The sequence below is a fragment of the Rutilus rutilus genome, assembly GCF_951802725.1.
Source record: "Rutilus rutilus genome assembly, chromosome: 1".
Lineage (NCBI taxonomy): Eukaryota > Metazoa > Chordata > Actinopteri > Cypriniformes > Leuciscidae > Rutilus > Rutilus rutilus.
Genome location: NC_140209.1, coordinates 55,517,762 through 55,531,979, shown reverse-complemented (window position 1 = coordinate 55,531,979; position 14,218 = coordinate 55,517,762).

Sequence of the window (14,218 nt, the reverse complement as noted above, 5' to 3'; positions counted from 1 at the left end):
GTAGCCTATTTGAAACTTTGAAATATTCTCACAAAATTATTATTATTTAAAATATTTTTTATTGGTATTTAGCAAGACAATACATAAATATACATTCAATGAAAAATAAGAGATTACATATTGTCTCAATTTAAACCCTCCCAGCACCCTCCCACCCAAAAAAAAAAACAAAAAAAAAAAAAACAATGCAATATTAAACCAAGGACAAAAAAAGAAGAAAGAATGTAATAATAATCATAAATAAAAACATAAAATAAAAATAGATGAAAATAAAGGAACATTCCTCTCTCCTGTATCTGTCTTCCCTCTTTCCAATAAAAGTCAATCATTGTGTAGTAGGGCTTAACAGTTCAAAGGGGATGCTAAGAAAAAAAAGTGCATCAATAACTTCAATATCCTGCATTGATTGCATTGTACTAATTTAATTTGCCATTTTACCTTAAATTATACATTTACAAGGTCACATTGTAAAGTATACATGGTTATTAAACACAGTACAATTAGAACATCTTTATTTATACACAACGGTCTCTGTCTCTATTGTGGAGCAGAGGGACATCTTCTTTCAACCTGTCCTGTGAGACCAGTCAAGTCAAGTCATGAAGATCTGTCAGAGAATCCAGCAGAGACAGAAAGATCTTCATCAGCTGAGAAAGGCTGTGGAGTCTCATAAGGTGAGTCTGGAGAAGAAGAGAAGTGTGAGACGTCTCAGTTTGGACTCACTGAACTCACTGTGTGATTGTGATGTGTGTGTAACAGCGCTCTGCACACACAGCAGTGGAGGACAGTGAGAAGATCTTTTTTATTTATTTTTTTATTACAAAGTAAAATAACAAGACAAGCTTCAAACCCCCCACCTACCTCCCCATGCATTCATACCACAACCACAATCATCCACACATGACAAGAAAGCAAAATAAAAGGAAGCACAAAGCAAACAAAATGAATAACATTTTTTCAGCACCTTTAAAAAACGTACGCCTAATATTTATATCTCTAAATAAGCAGACATTCCATTTATTTTCATGCTCAGTTATTCTATTGTTATTTGTTGCAATAATTGTTTCTAGCATATAACACACTCTATTCTTAAAGTGTTTTATACATAAATTTGATAAAGTTTTAGGTTTAAAAATAAAATAATCATATTCAAAAAATGTATGCATTTACCCTCAAAGACACATAACAAAATATTCTGAGGTGTGATTTGCAAAACAATATCCATAGACCTTAACCATAACTGTATACTGACCCAAAACCTAGCCACATGTGGGCAAAAATAAAACAAATGCATCAGGTCCTCCTCCTCATCCCCACAGAACCTGCAACAGGGATCCTTTTCTATCTGCCATTTGAACAGAGATTTTTTTGTTGCAATAATATTATAAAAGATTTTAAGTTGAAATATTCTGGAATATGAATCGATTGTAGTTCTATAAATTGTTCTAAAATAATCTTTCCACAAAATTGGATCATTAAATTCATCTTCCCAAAACAGGCAGGTTCTGTGTGGAAAAAGTGCAGTGCCCGTGATATTTAAATTCCAAATATATATTATTTTATTTATCTTTACACCAGACAACCATTTAAGGCATCTTATTGGTGGGAGACAAACCATTAATTTATTCTTCTTTTCATTTTGCAGTTTCACTTTCCAAGTTTTAGGAATTGCAGAAATCAGCTGGTTGAATTGTAACTGATTGAGAGAAATGCTAAAAACATTTCTCAAGCTTTCATAAGAAATAAAATCTCCAGATAAATCTAAAAGGTCATTGACAAAAATTAACCCATTTTTGACACATTCCTCCCACAACAATGGCTTGTCTCCAACCGTAATATTTGAATTCATCCATAGCAACTGTGTCTGAATATCTTGAATTGTATCTGGAGGGTGGTACTGGAAATTCAACCAAGCTTTCAGTGCATCCTTGAAGAAAGGTGATAACTCTTTTAAACTATTTTGAAATATTTTATCAATATGTATTGCTTTTAATTGGTAAAAAGGAAATATATTATTCGAGAAAAAGGAAAAGGCTGAATATAATCTCTGGCTTGTGATCCATTGTTTGTTGTGATAAATTTGAGCAACCCAGGAGGCTTTCAAGGAACAATCCATTATTCGAAGATTTTTCAAATTCAGTCCGCCGTTATCATACGCATTATATAAATACTGCCTTTTAATTTTATCTGGTTTATTGTTCCATATAAATTTGAACATTTTTTGTTCAAAATGTTTGAAGAACTTATACTAGGTGAAGGAAGAAGCATTAGTAAGTGGGCAAATTGTGGAATTACTAATGTATTAATCAGAGTTACTTTTCCTTGAATTGTCAGAGAGTTCCCCCTCCAAGGTGGTAAAATTCTATCTGCCTTTTCCATCCTTCTCTCATAATTGAATTTAACAATTTCTTTAAAGTTGTCAGGTAGATGAATCCCTAATAAATTAACGTCTCCATTAATCCATTTAACAGGAACAGAACTGTTTAAAATAAAATTTGTGTCTTTTAATGTCCCAATTCTCAAAATGTTACATTTCGCAAAATTAGGTTTCAAACCAGATATTTTTGAAAACATATTTAATTACAGTGAGAAGATCTTCACTGAGCTCATCCGCTCCATTGAGAAAAGCTGCTCTGAGGCGACACAGCGGATCAGAGATCAGGAAAAGACTGCAGTGAGTCGAGCTGAAGGACGACTGGAGCGACTGGAGCAGGAGATCAATGATCTGAGGAGGAGAGACGCTGAGCTGGAGCAGCTTTCACACACACACCATCACATCCAGTTCCTGCAGGTAACAGAGATCTAGAAGAACTGGATCATAGTGGACTTGAGCAAGAGACTCACAGAGAAACATTTCATGAGAGCAGAATGAGACCAACTTAAGCAGGGCAACAAAAAAAGCACTCTAAAATTCAGCTATTTGCTTTTAATACAAAAATTAAACTATACCACATTCATTTAATTGAAACTTAATTTAATTAAGTTTCTGAAAACATTACATCCAATCTGAACTCATATGTTTTAAAGTACATTATTTCTGTTATAATTATGATACTCTTTAAAACTGTTCTTTTTCACAAGGAGTGTAAGTGACAAATACTGGCGTGTGTAAAATTAATGTTATAATGAATATGAGAAGAATGTGCTGATTGTGTGAAAGTGCTGGATTGAAGCGAGTCACTGAAGAGAAGTGAAGTCAACAAGAGCCGCTCAGATCTGATAAAGTGCGGGTTATTGGCTGAAGTGTGGAGATGATGAGTTTTGATTTATTTCTGTTTTCTGTAGAGTTTCCAGTCTCTCTCAGCACCTCCTGAATCTACAGATGAACTCGACGTTCCCTTCAGTTCTCTCTCCTCTTTTGATGGCGTGAGAAAATCTGTCCGTCAGCTGAGAGACAAACTGGAGGATTTCTGCAAAGAGGAGCTCAAGAAGATCTCTGATAGAGGTAAAGTCCTGCGCCTCCTTTATTAAGACGTGCGTAGAATGATCCGGAATGTAAACGTACAACAGTTTCTGAAATGTTCCTATGATTTATAAAACATCCATACGTACAAATCATTTTCCTAAATGCATCCAACTTTATAAATCACAGTTCATCTTTAATTCAAGTGCATCAACTCTAAAGAACAGCGACAGACATCCCTTGATGGTTTAGAAGTAATATATACTTATTTGATGAAGGATGAAATCCATTAGAATTTAGGATCGAATCCGATACATGAGTGTTTTTATATATGAGGCATCTGGAGATTAATCTGTTCTCAGAAATTAGTTCTCCATCATCTAATATCAGATTAGAAACGTCTTTGAAATTGATGCATTTTATCTTGTTATTTCTCTTCACACTGTTCATGTCTGTTTATTTCCACAGTCACATTCACCAACATGAATCCCAAAATCAGGAACGACTTCCTACAATGTAAGTCACTGAGAAACAAGCAGAAAAACTCACTGAATGTGTTCATGTTCTTCCTGTTGAAGGAGAAAGAAATCATGATAAAAGTTTTATAATTGATCATGTAAATGATGATTTGCACAGGATATCTGATCAGCTGTACTGAGACACTGATGATTGAACATTGATTCATGAAGAGTTCAGATACAATTAAAAGATCAGAGAGATTAGGGCTGTACTGTACATATTAATAATATTTCACGTACTGCATCTTTTCACTTACGTAATATTACTAGACTTCGTTCTTCACTTTCTCAACACTGTACTGAAGTTCTCATTCATGCCTTGGTTACATCTAGGCTTGATTATTGTAATTCCCTTTTATGTGAGATTCCGAAAAAACAGCTTCACAGACTACAGTTAATACAGAATTCAGCAGCCAGAATTGTAACTTATACACGTTCTTTTGAACACATAACTCCAATTCTTTACCATCTACATTGGCTTCCTGTTCATTTTCGTGTACATTATAAAATATTACTCCTTACGTTTAAAGCACTTCATAATCTGGCTCCTCAATATTTGTCAGATCTTCTTCATCTCTATACACCTCTTAGATCTTTGAGATCATCTTCTGCAGACTTACTGTCTGTGCCAAACTTCAAAATGAGTTCCTTTGGTGGTAGAGCTTTTAGTTGTGTGGCGCCTAAGCTGTGGAATGCATTACCCTTGCACATTCGCCAAATGGATTCAATTTCCTGTTTTAAAGTTCAGATAAAAACGTATCTTTTTAGAATAGCTTTTAATGAAATGATTGTATGATGTGTAGCATCGATGTGTTTGTATGTTTTGTACTTATTGCTTTGTTCTATATTGTAAGGTGTCCTTGAGTGCCTTGAAAGGCGCCCATAAATAAAAGGTATTATTATTATTATTATTACTGTCCTAGTCGATTAGTCGATTAGTTGGTCGATACGTTCTGGTTCGACCAAAATTCTGATTGGTCGATTTTCTGCCGCGTTTATTTCATCAGTTTTGCCGCGCTGAGGCGCGCTCATTTCATCAGGTGGAAAGCACTAACTGCTAATGGGGGTGTTCTCTTACGAGAGGTTCTCTCGTATTGCGTAAGCTAGCTTACGCTGCGGGAAAGTCTCCTTTCTCGAGATACTGAAGCCAAAAATTATCCTTAATTTTTTAAATCTTGTCAACGCAGTGCGGCAGCCTGCAGACCTAGGGCAGGCGACTCGCGTGCCCATTGGCTGCTCTGCGGCAACTGCAGCAGCCTATCGCTGAGCCCTGGGCGTGACGTCACGTCCAATGAGCGCGCTTGGCGCGCTCAATGCGTCACAGCCCGTCATTAGGGGTGTGGCATAGCGTATATAAGCAAGGCTCAGAGGCTGCTTCGCTGATTTCTGTCTCTTCAGCGAAGCTCTTCGCATCGCTGATCTCTGAGGAAGCCGCCGTCGAAGCAAGCGACCAGCACGCCGAGGATCTCAGCCTGAGGACGCCGGCCGCTTTCGCCACCTTCAGCCTTCCCTGCCTGCTGTGCTATCCGGCACTATATCCTTTTTCTGCTCTGTGTTGTGTGTGTTTGTGTGTTCGCCCCGCGACACACTTGCATCTAAAAGAGCGCGCGGCGTTGTTGCAAATGCCTCGCTCATCCTGTGGCTCGTGTGAGCCACGCTCAGCGACAGAGACCGCCATGTATCTGCGCACTCTGCCTGGGCTTCTATGACAGCTGAGCGCTCGCCGGAGCCCCTCCCGCGAGCCTCGCTATTTCCTTCTCCCCCCCACCTCCCGACGCGCAGCGGCCGGCTTCGCCCGCACTGCCGTCGCCTCAGGGGATGAAGTAGACAGCGCTTTTTTCTTAGACAGCTGCTTTCTCCCCTCTGTCAAGCCGCGCAAACGGCGCCGCTCACAAGGGATGTCAGAAACGGACGGTCTCGGGCTATAGCTTCCTTTACGTTACAAGAAAGCTACCCCCCGGACGACGCACGTCCCTTCCTGCGCTCTGCCCCTCTGTTTGAGCCGCGTAAACGCGCCGCTCACAAGGGATGTCAGAAGTAGACGGTCACAGGCTGGCTTCCTTTATGTTATAAGAAAGCTACCCCGCGTCTCGGTCGTCACACATTTCTCAGTCCCCTCCTATAAGCTCAGGCGACTAGAAATATCAATATTGCAGTAAACGAGCCTGTTTTAATACACGCACGCCTGCAAACATTCGCCTGCCCTAGGTCTGCAGGCTGCCGCACTGCGTTGACAAGATTTAAAAAATGAAGGATAATTTTTGGCTTCAGTATCTCGAGAAAGGAGACTTTCCCGCAGCGTAAGCTAGCTTACGCAATACTCGTTCCCTCTCTAGAGAGAACAGAGATTACGTCAGTAACCGAGTACGTTTTCAGAATACCCTTGTTTCACTGTAACAGTCTGTCTTCAAAACACCCCCCTTGTTTTCACCTTTTTTGGATTAGTCCAACCCAAGAGAGAGCGTCGAGCGTAGAAGGTTTGATGCTGAATATTATTTATTTAATAGGCTCTGTGCACAAGTCCCGTGACGTACTTCCGTTTTCCACAGTGATCGGCAGATCAGTTTCCGGTTTACTTCCCGCTTCATCGCATCACCATGAATTTTACAAGATGTTTACAGAACCTGCCAAAAATATCAGTAAATGATGTTCACCGTATCGTGGATGCCCACTCCCGTGCTCCCAAGAGCAAACGGGAAAAAGGATTTCGTCTTTATATATCCAGTTACTTGCACCAGTACGAGGGTAAGTAGATTATGTGGCTATGCTATCCAGCTAGCTAACGTTGGTGACGTGCTATGTTTAAGCTTTGCGTTTGTTTCGTATTTCTTGCTGTTCAAACTCTGTCAACTTTGTCTCTCTCTCAGTGTCAGACAAAGATCAGGGCACGTGTGAAGTTGTTGTCAGGGCGCTGTGTTACAGGTCCATGAAGAAAGCTGAGAAGCCTCACAGTTTGAGTGTATGGTGAAGCCAGAATAGATAAGATAGCAGCGGTTGCTGAGAGAAACCCAGTGTTCCTGATGTTCTTAGGGACCTAGCAAGATCATACATTCTAATGTAACTCTATAATTTGCTCACAATGAAAATAACGGTTAAAATAACAGGTAAGGTGACCTTGCTGGTCCCCACTGGGTTACTGCATGCGTTCATGTTCAATCTGTAATGTTGTTATCAGTACGGTAAGTTATTATAACTCAGGTTTCCCGATGTTCCTGGGGATGCAGCTGAATGAAAACAGTGGTTAGAGGAGGCCGGTAAGTTTACTTAGCTGATCCCCACTGGTTATTGCATACTGATTCATATTTTTCTCATCAGTTCCATATGCATCTTATCGTTCCTGTCACTAATTATTAACTGTGTTTTCCCTAAACTCAGTCATTTTTAAGGTGTAAGCTGGTTTTGTGGGTATAAGGCATAATATTGATGTAGTGCATTCGAAATATTAAGCCAAAATACTCAAATGCTTAGTGGCTATTAGAGATTGGAATGATTAACATAAACCCAGACTGTGTCTAAAAGAATGATTAAACAATTAAGTAAGCCAAGTTTTAATAAATACTACCTATGACATTTTACTTTTACAGGTGGTACTGAAAGATTCCAGTCCGGTGGAGCTGATGCATCACAGTTGCACATGTGTGGCTGGAGCAGCTTTATGTAACCACTGTGTAGCCTTACTTTTCCAGTCTGCACATTATTCTCAGCTGAAGGTGCCTGTGGTCCCCCCTATGCTAAGCTGTACCGAAGGAGAACAACAATGGCACAAGCCCAGAACTTTGGTAAGTGACAATAAAAGGCATATATATCTGTTGCACACTCATATACATGTTGGTGATATTTTCTGAACAATATACTGTTATTTGATAGGGTATAAAACCAGGACCTGTGGATAAGATGGCTGTGCTAGCTGCAAACCAAAGTGTGGAGGAAAAAAAAGAGGGCATAAGTGTCACGGAATGGATGAATGTGAGACGAGGATTCAAATGCAGAGGAAATTTATTAGACACTGGCAGACAAGATACAAAAACTCCGGTAGCAAGCAGAAAGGAACACCAGGAACAGGTAACTTGGACAACGAACCAGCACAGGACTACAAACACAGGGAGGCTAAATAGGGGAACAAACAAAGGAGAGTAACGAGAAAGACAGGTGGGACAAATTAACCAATAATCAGATAACGATATGGGAGGGGCTAGACAATAGACAGGAGAGCACATGGCACAAAACAACAAAACACCCATGTGCAGCACAAGACAGGACAGGCATGTGACATTACCCCCTCCCTACGGAGCGGCTACCAGACGCTCCATAAGACGAGGGCGGGACGGGAGGGACAGACCAGGGCGGGACGGGCGGGACGGGCGGGACGGGCGGGACGGGCGGGACGGGAGGGACGGGAGGGACAAAACATTTGGGACGCCAGAGCGGCCCACAGGGTTCGGGAGGCCAGGGCAGAGATGACTCCTTGGGCGGCCAGGGCAGAGACGACCCTGGCTCAGGAACTGGAACAGACGACCCCGGCTCAGGAACTGGAACAGACGACCCCGGCTCAGGAACAGGAACAGACACCACCGGCTCAGGAACAGACACCACCGGCTCAGGAACAAACACAGGCTCAGGCTCAGGAACTGGCACCACTGGCTCAGGAACTGGAACAGTCTCGGCGGCGGCCATGTTGTAGGAAGACACAGGCTCGGCAGGCATGACGTGAACAGGCTCGGCGGCGGCCATCTTGTCGGAAGACACAGGCTCGGCAGGCGTGACGTGAACAGTCTCTGGATCAGCAGACGTGATGGATCGCTGGGGTGGCGCAGGCAGTGCGAGCAGCTCGGGCAGGGCCGGCAGAGCAGGACGCCTGGGCGGTGCGTCAGGGACGGCAGTCACCTCCGGGATGTCTCCGTGTTATGAGCCACCAGACTCGGGATCACCGGACTCGGGACCACCGGAACTCAGACCACCGGAACTGGGACCACCGGACTCAGGACCACCGGAACTGGGACCACCGGACTCGGGACCCCCGGACTTGGGACCACCTCCCTGGCAATTCTCTCCCGATCACGAATGAAACCATCCACCATCGCCCCAAAACTGATCCAATCAAATGTCTCTCTCTGCTGAGTCCTCATGGGGCTGGTTCGTTCTGTCATGGAATGGATGAATGTGAGACGAGGATTCAAATGCAGAGGAAATTTATTAGACACTGGCAGACAAGATACAAAAACTCCGGTAGCAAGCAGGAAGGAACACCAGGAACAGGTAACTTGGACAACGAACCAGCACAGGACTACAAACACAGGGAGGCTAAATAGGGGAACAAACAAAGGAGGGTAACGAGAAAGACAGGTGGGACAAATTAACCAATAATCAGATAACGAGATGGGAGGGGCTAGACAATAGACAGGAGAGCACATGGCACAAAACAACAAAACACCCATGTGCAGCACAAGACAGGACAGGCATGTGACAATAAGGTAAAAGCTGAACATTGTAGATTTATTACAGTATCCTGCATGAATGTTTGAATGAAAATGTGTATGGCACATATGTAAAGTTTTATGTTTCACATAGGAGCACACTCTACAAAGGCCTGAGTGGGGATTTACCCGATCTCTCTATGCTTCAGGTAGGGGTAACAAGATCAAATTCCAAAGGACAGTATAATTTGATGTCAACTTAAATTTATATACATATACTTGTATTTCACAATTTTATGAGGAGCTGTTTACAGAAGGGTTTTCGATTACAAAGATATTTTTAGTGGTGTGAGGCCATGCACACCACTACATTGAAAAAAGGGAAGTGTTTATGGTATGATAATTACGATTTATTACATGCCTAGGTGACAGAAGCCTATAAGAACTTCTCCGCAGCTGAGGCACCGATGATCTGCAGCATGGGCATCAGCTGTGAAGTTCCTCTGGTTGACTCTGCCCTTGGCCCAGTTCAAGCTGGAAGTCCATTGTCCTACCAGCAACCAGCAACAGCTAAGAGGGACCTGTCCTTCCATGCTGCCCCACCACCTCCATCTCTGCCTCTTAAGAATTATCACCTGCAGCCATCTAATTGCATGTTTGTCTGTAGTGAAGCACAGCAGCTGTACCTTAAAAGTCTTGATGTCACTTGGGACATGGCACACAAATTTGAGTGTGCTACTAGAGAACAAAGTTCGTGCAGTGAATGGCATCAGTTAAGGAGGCCAAGACTGACTGCCTCACGTTTCAGGGAGATCTGTCACGTAAGAGAGTGTACTGAAGACAGTCTGGCTGTCCGGATACTGCAGGGAACCCGTCAGACTGCAGCTATGAAGAGGGGGCTTGAAATGGAGGCAGATGCCATCTGGGAGTACTGCCAGATGAAGAGGGTCAACCACTACCCTTGTGGATTTGTAATCCACCCTGATGCCCCTTAGTTGGGGGCATCTCCCGATGGGGTAATTTTTGATCTTTCAGAGCAGTGTAATTTTGGTTTGATTGAAATTAAATGTCCGAATGTCAAAAACTATGTTGACTGCCCATATCTCAAAATGAATTCAGGCAAACTGGAGCTCAAAAGATCACATGCTTATTACTCGCAAGTACAAGGGCATATGCTTATAACAGGAATGAATTGGTGTGACTTTGTTGTCTCAGCTGAGAAAGACGTGTATATATATGTATATATATATATATATATGTATAAACAAATTCATGTTCATCACCATACCCCATGCAACTTCAACAAAATAGTAAATGGTAAGTAAATGTGGATGTTCTGAAGACGCAGTCCATTGCTCGTTTCAACTCTCCTGTGGCTTCCTCTTCCTCATCTTAAACATCATACATCCATTTCTTGACAAGAGGCCCATTTTGGTAATTTGTGAGGAGACATGCAACTGTGAAGATTTGGTTGATGCTGCCTGAGATGGACAGAGGGATTATAGAATCAAAAAGTTAATTTTCTTTGACTCTTCTGATCATCCTCTCAATGTGCACCCTTAAACGAGCAATGGACTGCATCTTCAAAACATCCACCTCCAACATTTGTGTCCTCTTGGAGAGAAAGGCAGGACGATGAACAGTCCCAGGTACAAGGTCATCCACCAGGAAGCCCTTGTCAACCATGATGGCCATGTCAGGTGTTAAGAGTGATGTAATCCCTGACTGGCGAAACACCTCCCTATCACTCATGGATCCCTCAAAGAGTGCTGACACAAATGTCAGGGCTCCATGGGGGGACATTCCCACCATGGCCTTGAAGGTGCAGTGGGACTTGTAGTGTGAAAAGACCTCACTCTGAATGAGCAGAGATGAAGGAGTCTGACAACCTAACTCTGTGCAGTCAAGGACCACATGTGTGTCGCTGTAGCTACCATGAAAGTCCTGTGGGAGATTGGTCTTCACAGCTGCAGGAGACATCCATGTACATACCGATCCCAGTAGGCTGTAGAGAAAGTTGGCCCAGGTCACAATAATTCGGCTGACTGTTGCTCGATGGATCTTAAATCTATGGTCCAGCTCCCTCTGGGTACAGCCAGTGGACAGATATGACAGGAAGAGGAAAAGTTAATCTATTGGCAGCAGTTTCTGTGGGAAAATATTAAATTAAAATTAGATCATAATCATAATATTCATGGATGTGTGTATTTGTGTATGAGCCTGCTACTTACAGTCGGTCTGGTTACAGGACTTTCAGTTGTTGTGCTCGTTTTCCTTGCTCTGGTGTTGGTGACCCTAACCATCTTCACTGTAGCAGAACTGATCAGGCCCCAAAATGCCATCAAATGCTCATATGAGGGGAATCTAAACAGTATTGTAGGTTTAATTAATTATCATACTTGCTCAATATTAGATTAAAAAGACAGAGAAAATAATACACTAAAACAGACAATAGAGGCAACCACTTACAGTAAAGTTAAACGTTGATCTTACCACTACTAACTTGGCTTGATAGATTGGTTGCGCATATCTTACCTGGTGTAAAATCGGATGTCCTCTGGTGATGATGCAAACCGCTGGAGTCCAAATGAGCTCTGTAGATGAAGCGTTTGGACCTGCTGTCTCAGCATCTCGATTTCATCTAGTAGCTTCTCATATTGCTCCCGGTCGACACACACTGTGGGACTTTCTCCGTAGTCGTGGTCGATGGGCATGGGGACCATTGCTTCCACAATCTCCTCCTCAGTCTCCTCAGCCACAGGGTCAGGACTTGATGTGGGACGAGTGTGGCGCTCCCAAACGCCAGCCCGCGTCTTGCTGTTCGTGTAGCCGTTCCATTCAAACAACGATGGCACAGCACTTGCAGCTAAACTCCGTTTACCCTTAGCAGTAGTAAGGATAAGATCATTAGTGAAATGTCTGCTGCATACCTTCGTATGCGGAGTTACGGAAAACCCCGTCCTTCGGATCTTATGAAGCCACTGCGCACGAATGCCGTTATGTTTTGGAAAGCGGTGGAAGCTGAGTTCACTGTTATAACGGCTGGATCCCGTACAAAGTGGCACACTGCAATGGTCGTTTGAACCACGCACCGCTTTCTGTAACTTGAATACATCTCTGACATTATATTTTGGGGGTTTTCTTATGGTTACAGCTCTTGTTTGCTCACTTTGCATCATCTTTACCACCGTTGTAACAGGAGCGGGAAGTAAACCGGAAACTGATCTGCCGATCACTGTGGAAAACGGAAGTACGTCACGGGACTTGTGCACAGAGCCTATTGTGAGAGCATTTAATAGTCAGTCCTCTTCTAACATGTCAACAACAAAGAAATCGACAGTGTGGCAGCATTTTGTTAAAATTGATAACAGGAAAAAGGTCGAATGCAAAGTTTGCAAGCAACCGTTTTCGGTAACACTTTATTTTACGGTGCCCTTGATACAGAGTAATTACTTAATTAGGTACTTAGTAATAGACGTTGTAATAACATGTAACAAAATGTACTTAACATGTAACTAAGTTATGGAACAGCCTGTACTTACAGATTGTAATTACACACATGTAATAGGCAGCTACTGTTACACATGTGTAACAAGCTGAGTTGGATGAGGTTTATAGATACACACAAAGTACACTTAAGTACATTCTTGATACACTTTATTTTACGTAGCTCATCCCTGTGTAACATTATGTAATTACAATGTAATTAGGAAACGACTGCATGCATTTAAGCTGTGAACTAGTGAGTTAAATCAAAGTAAGGCAGAGATGGATAAGGTATGTATACACAAAGTACACTTAAGTACATTATTGATACACTTTATTTTACGTAGCTTATACCTGTGTAATATTATGTAATTACAATGTAATTAGGAAACTACTGCATGCTAGAGTTCTCAACGGGCCTGAAAATTACAACCCGACCCGACCCGTGGTTTTTAAAGCCCGGACCCGATGTAACCCGACACATCAACTTGAATTATCTGCCCGAACCCGCGTTTTTTTTTTTTTTTTTTTTTCATACACCTATTATCATGACCAGCAGACGGGAATTCAAATCAACCTTTAATGTTCACGCCTTTTAACAATACAAACAATAAACACTTTCCAGACCTCTGATTTTCCCACTCCTGTAGTAGCGACGGTGAATTCACCTGCGGCAAGTTTACTTTTCACCAACTCCATCTTCTCCAGGCTAAAGGCTTGCACGCAGCGGCGTCAGGTCTGCCCCCACCCCTCTCCATGATGCACGTTGCACGCAGCAGCCAGACTTTCTTTACGGTGAACAGCAGCGATGATTAATACAAAATTGTTTGTTGTTGTTGTTTTTTTCACTGAGCGGAAAAGATTAAGCCCGAGGTCCGACCCGACCCGAGTCATTTGCTTATATTTCCGACCCGAACCCGGACCGAACCCGCGGGTCCCATCGGGTTTGTCGGGCCGACCCGACCCGTTGAGAACTCTACTGCATGCATTTAAGTTGTGAACTAGTGAGTAAAATCAAACTAAGGCAGAGATGGATAAGGTATGTATACACAAAGTACACTTAAGTACATTCTTGATACACTTTATTTTACGTAGCTCATCCCTGTGTAATATTATGTAATTACAATGTAATTAGGAAACTACTGCATGCATTTAAGCTGTGAACTAGTGAGTTAAATCAAACTAAGGCAGATAAAGATAGGGTATGTATACACAAAGTACACTTAAGTACATTCTTGATACACTTTATTTTACGTAGCTTATCCCTGTGTAATATTATGTAATTACAATGTAATTAGGAAACTACTGCATGCATTTAAGCTGTGAACTAGTGAGTTAAATCAAAGTAAGGCAGAGATGGATAAGGTATGTATACACAAAGTACACTTAAGTACATT